Below are 12,422 nucleotides of genomic sequence, written 5' to 3'. Positions count from 1 at the left end.
CTTAAGCAATCACTTGTTATAACAAATTCTAACAAACAAACAAATAAAGCGTCACACTTTACGATGTTAACGACAAGGTAAAGAAAGGACATCTTTCAATGCTGCAACGGTGGCGCTGCAATAATGGTTGTAGATAATAAAACGTGATGCACGGTGTTGCACCGCCTCTGAGCTTGCTATAAGTGATTCGAGTTCGAGACCTGTGTTCCATACAGGTGCCGCATACTTTAGTTTATCTGGGACCAATGTTTCACACAGCAGTAATTTGAGCAATACAGAAGCGTAAAATGAAATTCATAGGAGGTAGGATAACATACGACTGTCATTACTGGATACGCAATAAAACTCTATTCTCCTTCGAAGTTAAACAAGCTCTTTATACAGAACAGACACATTTAAAAAATTAGGGCGTTTTACGTGCGAAAACCACGATATCATTATGAGGCACGCCGTAGTAGGAAACTCCGGAAATTCGGACTACCTAGGGTACTTTATCTTGTGCCTAAATCTTAGTACACGGGCGTTTTCGAATTTCGCCTCCATCGAAATGCGGCTGTCGTGGCCGGGATACGATACCCCGACATCGTGCTTAGCAGCCCAGCACCACAGCCACTAAGCAGCTGCAGCGGGTAGACACATTAGAAGTCAATGCTATTAATGTGACAGGTAGAATGACTACCATATTGCCGAGACAAACACCCATAAATTTGCTTTCGTTAATGTTTAATTTTAAGCCCCATAACTGACATCATTCGTAAACTTGATTAACTTCGAACTGCAGGTTAGGCACATATAGAACACCGTTAATTTGTCTTCAACTTGCCGAATTGTCCACAGAGAGACTGATGCAAGACGTTATTTTCATGATGGACAAGACAGAAGCGCTCGCAAACAAACAAGAACTTTACTATCCAGATTGTGAGTATGTAAATAAGAAAGTAATTTCTCTGTAATCACGACATAATCCGAGTAGCGCTCTCCATGCCCAACATACGGAGAACAATAAGAATGAATAAATTAACTGACTGGCCTCGTTATAGAGAACTCCAGAGAGCGCTGGAGGAGTCGGATACAGCCCCGACCAACATGCGAGAATTGACTGAATTCCTTCGACGAGCACACGGGGCCACCACTAAAGCCATTGAGCGTACAGCGGAGGTGCCGGTGATAGACTCTCACCTGGTCAGCCTATGGGAAGAGAGACGGAAACTGGCCAAGAGGTGGAAAAGACAACGTCTACATAAACACCTGAGACAACGCATCACTCTCTTGGCAGAGCAAGCCCGAGGCCACGCCAACGAGCGCGCTTAAATCGAGTGGGCGACGTTCTGTGAAACTTTATCAGGAACTCAGGGAACAACCAGTACGTGGCGAATAGTACGAAGCATGCTAGACCCGATGAGCACGCGTACTGAGAATAATAGGAAGCTCCAAATTATAGCAGACAACTTCGAGGGTACCAGACCAAGATCTAGTCCATGCTCTTCAGAAAAAGTACATAGGACCCTCACCTGCCACGGGATCGTCGTACACGAGGAGACAATACGAGGGGGAGGTGGACCCTAAATTAGACGAAGAAATAACGTACGCGGAAGTGTATAAGACGGCAAAATCCGCACTTAAAAACTCGGCACCGGGCCCAGACTCGATCACAAATGCAATGATTCGAAAAATGGATTTGGTAGCCCGAGCGAAAATAACAAAGATTTTCAATAGCGAGTGCTGGGCCAAGGGAGACTTGCCCCAAGAGTGGAAATTGGCTAAAATAATAATGATCCCCAAACCAAAAAAGAATCCCTCGATTGATAGACTACGGCCGGTGTCGCTCACGTTCTGCCTAAGCAAGCTCTATAAAAGGGTTATCCATGGCAGATTGCCGCGATACCTGGAAGAGCGGAGCTGGTTCCCGGACTCCATAATAGGATTTCGCACGGGCTCATCTTGCCAGGACGCGTTCCTCTTACTTAGAGACGAAATTCTAACTAATATACCGTACGGCGACGAGAGACTAGTCCTGGCACTAGACCTCAAAGGAGCCTTCGACAACTGCTCTCATGCGCATTATAGGAGGAACTCGAACTCGCCGGTTGTGGTGAGCGCACATACAACTACTTAAGAAAGTTTCTTTCCAACCGCGAGACGAGCATCAGTATTGGCCAAATCACTTCGGATTTATTTAAAATGCCTGACAAAGGAATACCTCAAGGAGCTATTTTATCTCCTCTTCTCTTCAACGTGGCGATGTGTCGCCTCGCGCGCGATCTAGATCGGATACTCGACCTAGGTTACAGACTCTACGTGGACGACATCACGCTGTGGACGAGCAGAGGTTCACTAGGGGATAAGGAATATACGCTCCAAAGCGCAGTATTAGCGGTGGAGAAATTTTCTACATGGAGTGGCCTGAAGTGCGCACCCGAAAAATCTGAGGTCATCCGGATACACGCGAAAGGCTACAAATCCAGAGGATCGATTAACATCGTGGTTGAGGGCCAATCAGTCCGAGAGGTACCCACGAAGCGAGTCCTGGGTCTGTGGCTTCAGGGCGATGGAAGAGCAGTACAGACACTCAAGACCTTCAAATCCACAGCCCACAAGATAGCTCAAATGATAAGTCGCGTGACGTATCGAAAAGTGGGAATGCGAGAATACGATACCCTAAGGCTCGTACAGGCCTTAGTGGTTAGAAGAATCACGTATGGCCTACCGTACCAAATCCTGAACAGGGAGGAGGAAAAGCAGGCTAACACAATAAACCGAACCGCTTTCAAAGCTGCTCTGGGCCTGCCTAAATGTACTTCAACGGAGCGCATGTTAGCTTTGGGAGCGCACAATACTTTGCACGAACTGAGGCAAGCCACAATGATGCGACAGAGGGAACGCCTCAGCTTCACAAAGACTGGTAGAGCAATGTTGGCTAGACTCACTATCCCAGCATACCCATTTATCTTACAGAGCAGGCCGTACCTCTCCCTCCTTCGATGAGATCCAAAATTACGGTAGCCCCAATTCCAAAGAATATGCACCCCGAGTACAACAAAGAAAGGCGCAAAGCACGCGCCCAACACATTCAATCAGCGTACTCTAATAACCATAGGTACAACACGTACTACACGGACGCAGCTGTGTATACAAAGCCGACCGGGCAGCGCTACCAAAGGAGGTACGCCCTGGCAGTCGTGAACGCGATCAGCCAACAGCAAATTACCGCGTCGGCCACGGCGGGATCCCCCACCTCGGCTGAAATATCAGCAGTGGCGATCGCACTCGCTCACGCGATGGGTTCGCAAAGGGACTCGGTCGTGGTCACGGACTCCCAGGAGACATGTCGCATGTTTCTCAAGGGGCACGTGATTGCGGCTAGCCTCGCGATTATCCCCAAATCCTTCAACCACCATCATCGCCCACTCTGGTGCCCGGGCCACGCGGGGGTACAGGGGAATGAAAAGGCTAACGCGCTAGCTCGAGGGTTCACTAACCCAGCGACGGCGTCCTCTTCTAACCCCAACCAACCGCACTATCCCTCACAATATTCCACCAATTTAAATGCCAAAGACATCCTTGCTCGTCAGCGCGGAGTCCGCAGAAAATACCCGCCACCTCACCCACAACTTAATGGGCAAGAGGCCGCCGATTGGCGTAAAATACAGACTGGGATATTTCCTCCATTTAAAATTGCTAAACGCCATGTATCCCACTAGTTATAGGGCCGACTGTCCTTGGTGCGGTGGCATACCTACCCTAATGCATATAACCTGAGCGTGCACTAAGCACCCTCATAGGGCAAAAACCAGTAGCACAATGGAGCAGTGGAAGGCACAGCTCGCCCGCTCCGACTTGGCAGGACAACAGTCCTTAATTAGCGAGGTCAGGCAGGCGGCAGAAGCCAGTGGGGCCCTGGACTGAGAGGCTCCGACCCCCCCTCCTTCAAATCTTTTCCATTGCAATAAAGTTTCTCTCTCTCTCTCTCTCTCTCTCTCTCTCTCTCTCTCTCTCTCTCTCTCTCTCTCTCTGCAAATTTTAGACTATGCGTTTCAGATGCTCCTTGAAGCTTCTAAAATATGTAGTTTATAAAGGACTCCTTGTCAAAGATGGTATGTCAGTCGTGAACGAAACACAAAAGTTTCGTTTCACACGCAATTTTTTTTTCTGAGACCGTGTCGAGCATTTTGAGAAATGAATTATATTCGAGAATTTTAGTTGTGTGACAGGAACTTAGTGTTTCCTGATTTCAGATGGTACATTGGTAATTGATACGGGTCGATAATTATCACGAGGTTGCTTGTCACGAACTTGAAAAATGATATAGCTCTCACCACATTCTTATCATGAGCAATACCGCCAATTTCAAGAGACAGGGTGATGCACCCGAATACTTTAGTATCAATTTCAAACTTATAACTCATGTTGTCCACACCACGTGCCGAAGCTACGTTAAAATTGTTCAATTATTTTAAAACAAATCCATTGCGTCGGGAGAAAGCGAAACGTAGCATAATTGGATTACGAAAACTGGCGTCGTTACCAAATCACAAGAAAACGTAGTATTTACGACAGTAGCATTTTCTTCGCTAATGATAAATGTTCTGTCCGATGTCTTAAGTGTAACGACATGAGCACATCCTTAAATATAGCCTTCCGAAACTGTCTCGGATTGGTATTAAACATAAAACGGAGGGTATTATTAAACAATGTTCCTTTGGGTGATGTCAGCGCTTTTTTATAGTATGCAGTCATTGAGCGGTAGTTATCCCAACGTAGGTAATAGAAACTTTACAATTTCACTACAACGAAACATACGTTTACTCTTGTTGGGTGGTTCAAAACAACACAGGTGCTTATAGGCCGCTCTGAGAAACGATGGAAGATTTCATGCAAGAAAACAAATTCCTTACTATTTCCATCATCAAGTTCAGCAGCGCCACAATTTCTTATATGTTTAACGTGAGTGCGCTCATGCTTGATCAACTGGTACATTTACCGCGAAATGAAGCATAGAGTGGTAACTCCGACCAGGAAGATAAATGGAAATAGAAAGGGCAGGTAGCGTAGTAAGCAGGTTTAGCACACAGTATGTGGATGATGCAGTGCGCACTGTGCCTAGTACAATCTTCCTTATGACGCACATTCGCCATGTTTGACGCTTCAGCAGCTATCAGCTTGTATGAAGATTCTTTTATGTGTACAGTTCAGTCTGAAGACCCGCATCACGAGACCTTGTCTGTATTGTTTATATTCTTGAGTGCTTGCGCCTATTTCTCTTCTATATTGCAGAACGCCGCCATCACAATAACAAGGTTCCTTCATATATATATATATATATATATATATATATATATATATATATATATATATATATATATATATATATATATATATATTATAACTGGGCAATGTTAAATATATATACCTTTCGTTCGCTTGATAAAGGAAATTTTTTCTCCTTGCACTCGCAAGAAACGCAGCTGCGGCTGCTCCTTTTAGATAGAGGCACAATGCAGAAAGGCTCGCGCCGATACGTCGTAGTGTGCGTTAAACAATACCAGCGGGTGAAAATTAATCAGGAGCGCTTCTATGCTATAGCACATAGCAGCTGCTCGATGTAACCACCATAAGTTTTCAAGAGTCCTGTCTCTTAAGAGTTGATTGGTGTTTAAGTGTTGCCATTTGCTTAAAGCAAGGTGGTTTTTAGCTGCCTGTCTGCTACAGTTCACGATAGCTGAGGAAATTACAAAACTGCATGCACATTGTACTTCTGAATGTAGGGCAAGTAATTGTGGAACAACGCTGTAAAAGTACATACTATATATTTCATTTGTGGTGCATTCTGTGCATTTATGTTCTTCTCTGCACATGCAAGAGGATATAAAATATCGCAATTACTGCTTTTGAAATTGGTTCACAACTGTATTCAATATAGAGCAATACTTCTAATTACTTGTTTACATGTAATCTGCAAAATAAAATGTAGAGTACTCCTTGTAAGACAATATTTTATGGATGTTCTGCAGTGTAGCAGTCCCGGCAGCCGCGTTTAATACTCATCAGTTTAGTGTTGCTAAATATAAGGAAATTGTGGTAACCAGGACTGTTTGAAAGACCTTTTTAGTTTATCAGTAATGTTGTATACTGCATAAGTGCTGTCATTTTTTGACAGCTAGCTATGCCTGGCTAAAGCCGTTCTAAGAACTTCGAATATCCTCACTGCAACTGATTTATGGCTACATCCCACAACTGCGTGATTCGTACATTTACCAGGTGCATATTCTGTCCCGCAGGACTGCTTCATTCACTTTTTGTGCGGTATTCGAACGCCCACGAGGACCTCGGCCAAAAAGAGGTTTTGGGCCCCAGATGTGTGAACGCCATCCTAAGCACATGGGGCAAAGAAGTCAGTTCAAATATTCGCCTTCATGGCAGGTCCTTTAAAGTAAATCCTTGTGAATGACTGATGCATGCTCTCTCGTCCACATTCACTGACACAACGTCTAGTCGAATTTTCACACGACATCCTCTGCGCCCTTCATATCGGCACCCAGGACGACACTATATTTATAGATTTTTCCAAGGCTTTCGATAATGTACTGCATTCTAATCTCTTAATAAACCTTAACATGATCTTCAAAAATTCTCACTCGGTTAGTTGGATTGCCAGTTTCCTTTCTCATCGGTCACAATTCGTATGTTATAATTCAACTAATTCTTCTTCTGTTGACGTGTCATCTAGTGTACCCAAAGGGTCAGTTCTTGGTTCTTTACTATTTCTAGTATACATTAGTGACTTACCTCGAAACGCCATTTCACAAATACGCCTTTATGCGGACGACTGTGTTTTGTATCGCGTGATTAACACACCAGAAGATCATCTTGAATTAAATTCCTCATTTGTCAGCTTCTGTATCTGGTGCAACACTTTGCAAATGAATTTAAGTTTTACTAAAACTGTGATAATGTCATTTTCTAATAGTGCCTCTCCTTCATTGACCAATTACACTTTTAATGACTTATCCTTGCACAGGGTCTCAGAATACAAGTATCTTGGCGTCATAATTACCACTAACATGTCGTGGTCAAAACACATTAATTTCTTTTCCACTAAATCACTCCTGAAGCTCGGGTATTTGAGGCGCAATTTCAACAATTCTCCAAAGGAAACTAAGTTACTAATGTATAAAACTTTAATTCGCCCAATCCTAGATTATGCTTCTCCTGTCTGGAACCTTCATAAGCAGTGCGACATTAACTCCATTGCGAGCATACAACGAAAATCTATTAGGCGCATAGATTGTCGCTATGATCACTATTTTTCACCCTCTCGTGCCTTATCTTCTATACCCCTTGAACCTAACCCCTTTATGAGTCATTGAAGTTTCTGCATGGCATCGTCAATTTTTCTTATCGTGTCTCACATCCCATATATATTCCTTGAGATATTCCTCAGTCAAGTGGGAGTCACCATAGCCTTAACATTAAGCCTTACTTTGCTCGATCTAATAAATTTAAATACAGCTTTTCCCCACGTTCTATTGAATTCTGGAACTTAATTCCCGGAACAATTAGGTCGCTGCCATTAAACGATTTCCTGTTAAAAGTTAACTACACCTGCCTTTGTGTATTTTCTTGTTGTTACAGTGTATTGACTCATTCTCGTTTTTGTACTGACTCTCAGTGTGGCTGTTATTTTGAGTTTCATTGGCGTCATCTGCCTTATTTCTTGTGAATTTTTAATATGCTATTCTTTACATGTTTTTTTTTGTATGACTTATTTTTGTCTAACCCACTCCTGCAATAGCCCCATAAAGGGGCTGCAGTATGTATAAATAGATAAAACAAAAATGCCTCAGTTTACTATAAGAATTCTTGCAATTTTTCCTCCCTTAGGCTAACAGCATTGCGTCTTAATTTGACCACAGCGACATTAAGAATGCAGTATTAGTCGCTGCTTGCCTGTGACTTCAAAGGACAAGTTTGAAAGGGCTGCAATATAGATATCAGTGTTTGAAAACATTGTGTTTTGCTACCAGATACATTCATATGTCATTCACGTTCAAGATTACATTCATGCTATAGGCCACCTGAGTTTCTGCAAGATTGTTCTGAGGAACTGCAGTCTGTATTAGGCTCCGTCCAATCCGAATATAAAAACACTCCCATAATTTCGGCCGGCAATTTTAACTTTCCAGGCATAGTGTGGTGTGCTTTAATATCCCCTAGCACGCGCCAGACATGCGATTGGGCAGATTTTGTTGACCTTTTAGAATATTTTCAGTTGTCTCAACTTATCGAAATCCCTACGCGGCACAATGATATTCTTGATCGCCTTCTAACAACACACCCCGAACATGCTACCATGGATGTACTAGAGTATATCGGTGACCATCGTGTCATACATTGTACCATTAAAACGCAAACCATGAAGAAACCGTGTCAAAAAAAGAAGGTTTATGACTATTCAGGCAAACGTATGAAAACTGTTCGTTGCAAGATAACTGGATTCGTTTTCGTGATGAGTTGTCAAGACTGAGGAAGAGATACATTCCAAAAAAATGGATCTATGAAACAGCAGACAAGGCATGGTTTACTTGAGAGTTTAAGCGATGTTTGAATAAAAACAAACACTTGATTCGAAAAGCAAGAGACGCAAAATCTGCTGAAACTAAGTCAGAATACTTAACTTTTTCTAAAGAGTGTGCATTACAAATTTCGGCTGCCAAATATAAATTTTTCAACCAGGATATTTCGCAATTTCTAAAAACAGATCCAAAAAAGTCTTGGAAGGTCATTTCTCCCGAACCTACAAAAGTTACCTGTTTTTGACACTGAGTCTGGTGCTGCAATTGATATCATGGATGTTGCTGATCGGTTTAATTTATTCTTTTGTGGTGTATTTAATGACGAAAAGCCTCTAGATATGTCAACACAGTTTTCTGATAGTTATCCATTTATGGAATGTATTACTGTGACAAGTGACGGTATTGTGAAAGCTATTGAACGTTTCCCATCATTTTCTAGTCGTGGTCCTGACGGTATTTGTACTAAGCTACTAAATATTACAAAGCACAATTCTGCTCTGAGACTATTGTTTCAACAGTCTCTCGACACCGCCGAAATTCCAGAGGACTGGAAATTGGCACATGTGATACCAATATATAAAACCGCCGACAAAAACAAGTTAAACTATAGGCCTATATCCGTAACGTCTTTTGTATGCAAACTACTTGAACACGTGTTATCTTCTCAAATCATTCATTACATGGCTAACCACATTTTATTTGCAAACCAGCATGGATTTCAACGAGGCCGGTCATGCGAATCTCAGCTTCTTGAACTAACTACAAAACATTCACCTTAACCTTCGCGAACATACACAAACTGACGCCATATTTCTAGATTTTGCTAAAGCCTTTGGCCGTGTGGCTCATAACCGCCTCATATATAAAATGAAGCTGATTAAAGTTGACGAAAAAGTAATGAACTGGATTAAAGAATATCTAAGTAACAGACGACAAGTTGTCGTAATTAATAATGCCCGCTCGTCATTTCAACCTGTTCAGTCCGGTGTGCCTCATGGTTCTGTTTTGGGACCCACTCTATCTTTAATTTATATAAATGATATACATCAGGGTATAGACTCGGAAATCCGGTTATATGCCGACGACTGCGTTCTGTATCGGCCATTAAAATGTAAGGCTGACTGTGATAAATTGCAAAATGACCTGAAGAGGATTGAAAGATGGTGCTGAGACTGGCAAATGAACGTAAATACCTCAAAAATTAGACTTATAAGATTTACTAGTTGCAGTGAAATTATGAAACATACTTTTTAATGATGAGGCTCTAGAAACTGCAGAATCATTTAATTATCTAAGTGTTCATCTTTCTCCGACTTTGTCTTGGCATAATCATGTGGGTTGTATTGTTTCACTGCATACAAATCTCTTGGCTTCACTCGTCGAACGCTTCGTCAGGCTAATAGTGATACCAAGCTTCTTGCATATACCACCGTACTTTGTTCAATGCTCGAGTATGCCTCATTTGTATGGAACCCGCACCAAACGCATCTTATTAACAAATTAGAATCTTTTCAGAACAAGGCATCGCGATTAATTACCGGTAACTATTCACAACATTCAAGCATCACCAAAAATAAAACATGACCTAAGACTCATCCCATTATGGACTAGAAGAAAGAAATCTCGGTTAACTTTCTTCCATCAGCTTTTTCATCACCCAAATAGCTTCTCTCAGGCACACATATTACCAGCCAAAAGGAACTTCCCACGAATTGATCACGAATTTGAGGTCGAACAACCATTTGCACGTACTAAACTATTGAAGTTTTCATCTCTGCACTTAGCCATTTCGGAATGGAATCATCTCCCAAGTAATATAGCCGAAATAACTGACCATAATATATTCAAACAAGCACCTAATGAAACATTCGGAAATTAGAAACATTAACATTTCTTCCTGCATTTCTTCAGATGTCAGAGGGTGTAAGGTTATTGTTTGTATAATGAAAGAAATAATTCCCTCATGATGTCGAATCAGAACTGATGTAAAGGTTGCATAGCATGTATGACTTCATATAAGGATATTCCATTTACATGCACGTTGCCTTATACCTTTGTATATCAGTTGTTTTTCCCCCACCCCTATGTAATGCCCAAGCGGGGCCTTTAGGGTAAACAAATGAAAGAAAACAGTGCCAGAATATTTCAAAAAAATTTGGGGAAAGCGCGAAATGTCACGAAGATGTTTCTGAAACGTGCAATAAAGCTGCAAGGATGTTTCCAGAATGCGAGACAAAAAGTTGCAAAAACGTATACAGGAAGCTTCTAGGTCGAGGAATAAAAGTTGTTAGAATGTTACTATAAGGTTTCTGAGAAGTCTTAAGATGCTCAGTAAATCCTGCTTTTAATGTTTGAAGCACGTTCGTTCATCGTTTAAAGAAAGTTTGTAAATAAATTTTTATTCAATATTGCTGGCCAATAGTCGACAGGATATTGGTACGAAGTTTTCAGAAGTTTGAAAATGGCATGAAACTATTGAATAAACGGTTAGCGAGTTCTAGTAACATTTGTCTAAAAATTTTCATTCAAAGTTACTAAAAATTATTTTAAGAATGATGCACCAGGCAGGCTTTTTCCAACGAGCGAGACGGCTTCCGGAAGAAAAATATTCACTATGAGTAATATGGCCTGACATGAGCTGATTGCTCAGTGAAATAACTTTTTGCTTTTACTTTAAAGCTTGAGAATTTAAGGATATGAAAAAAGGAGAAAGGAGTAAGCGCGTTCAATCTAAACGGCTGAAAAATAACGAACAATAGTTTTCAGCGCTGGTATAAGATTTGTCTCAGTTTGCTCCCCTTTTTATTTAGGATCTGAAATGTTGCGAACAAATGGGTTCTTGCGTCGATATTTATCTTCGAGTTTGCTGGCGCCAGACGGCAAAAAAAAATGCGCTTTTGTTTATCATCGCCCGGGTATTGCTATATCTATATTAGCCATGTCTTTGCCCAGTGTCTTGTAGCGCTTACATCTTTCTTCCATATTGCCCATTCGTTTGCTCAAACCTTCGAGTTTTGATTTGATACTTGACTTTAATATCCGTGGATTGTTCAACTGGCATTTTCGAGGACTGCAGTAGGAGGATTTGCATTTCTTTGATAAAGCAAACGTGATCTTCAATTACCTTGCAGGACCTTCAGATAGTGTTTCGATATCTGTAAGTTAATCGGATCTATTGTTGGGCTTATGGTTTGTGTCAACAACCCCCGAACAATAGGGCCAGTGAAGAGGTTAAATATTCATAAAAGTCAAATATTCTAATGAAACAGCCGCGGGCATGGGAACGGCAATAGGAACTAGTGGTCACTGTTTTATAGCGTGTAACAAAATTTGAGCACACACCTGCATCGAAATGGGAGCAAGGAGAACGGGCCATGTCGAAAGGCAAAGGGCGCGCAGGGAAGCTCTTTCGATGTGCCTGGCAGGACGATGCAACCATCGATGTTGCTGGATCACCGAAGACGAGCTTTTCTGGTGATACCACGGTATCACCGTTCACAACAAAACAAACGTTCACAGTTCAAAACAAACGTTCACAGTGATGCAGGGGCGGATTGTGTCAGCACTATGCGCGGAGACGCATTCCAGTTCGAAGAGTTCTGTCCGTTGATGACGCCAACAGGAATTCGCCTGCGGAAGAGAGAAGCCGGGATTACCGCCAACGTAAAATGTGAGGTTCTCGTACCCAGTGAGGATGTACATTATTTATTTATTTATTTATTTATTTATTTATTTATTTATTTATTTATTTATTTACGCATACTGCAGTCCCTTTATGTGGCTATTGCAAGAGTGGGTTAGGCAAAGTCATACAAAAAACAAGTAAACAATAACGTTTCAAAATTCGTG

The 12,422-nt window shown here is 41.8% G+C and overlaps 1 protein-coding gene across 1 annotated transcript in view; it reads right to left on the bottom strand.

The window, feature by feature from the left end:
• LOC142559449 (uncharacterized) overlaps nucleotides 1–12,200 on the bottom strand; it is a 217,871-nt gene extending 205,671 nt beyond the window's left edge. The window contains exon 1 of the mRNA XM_075671040.1: nucleotides 11,916–12,200. The gene's annotated coding sequence lies outside the window, so the exon portion shown is untranslated. The remainder of the gene's footprint in view (nucleotides 1–11,915) is intronic.
• Between the last annotated feature and the right edge of the window lie 222 nt (nucleotides 12,201–12,422).

The sequence above is a fragment of the Dermacentor variabilis genome, chromosome 10, assembly GCF_050947875.1.
Source record: "Dermacentor variabilis isolate Ectoservices chromosome 10, ASM5094787v1, whole genome shotgun sequence".
In the NCBI taxonomy this organism is placed as follows: Eukaryota; Metazoa; Arthropoda; class Arachnida; order Ixodida; family Ixodidae; genus Dermacentor; species Dermacentor variabilis.
This window is presented reverse-complemented; position numbering and strand designations above follow the sequence as displayed.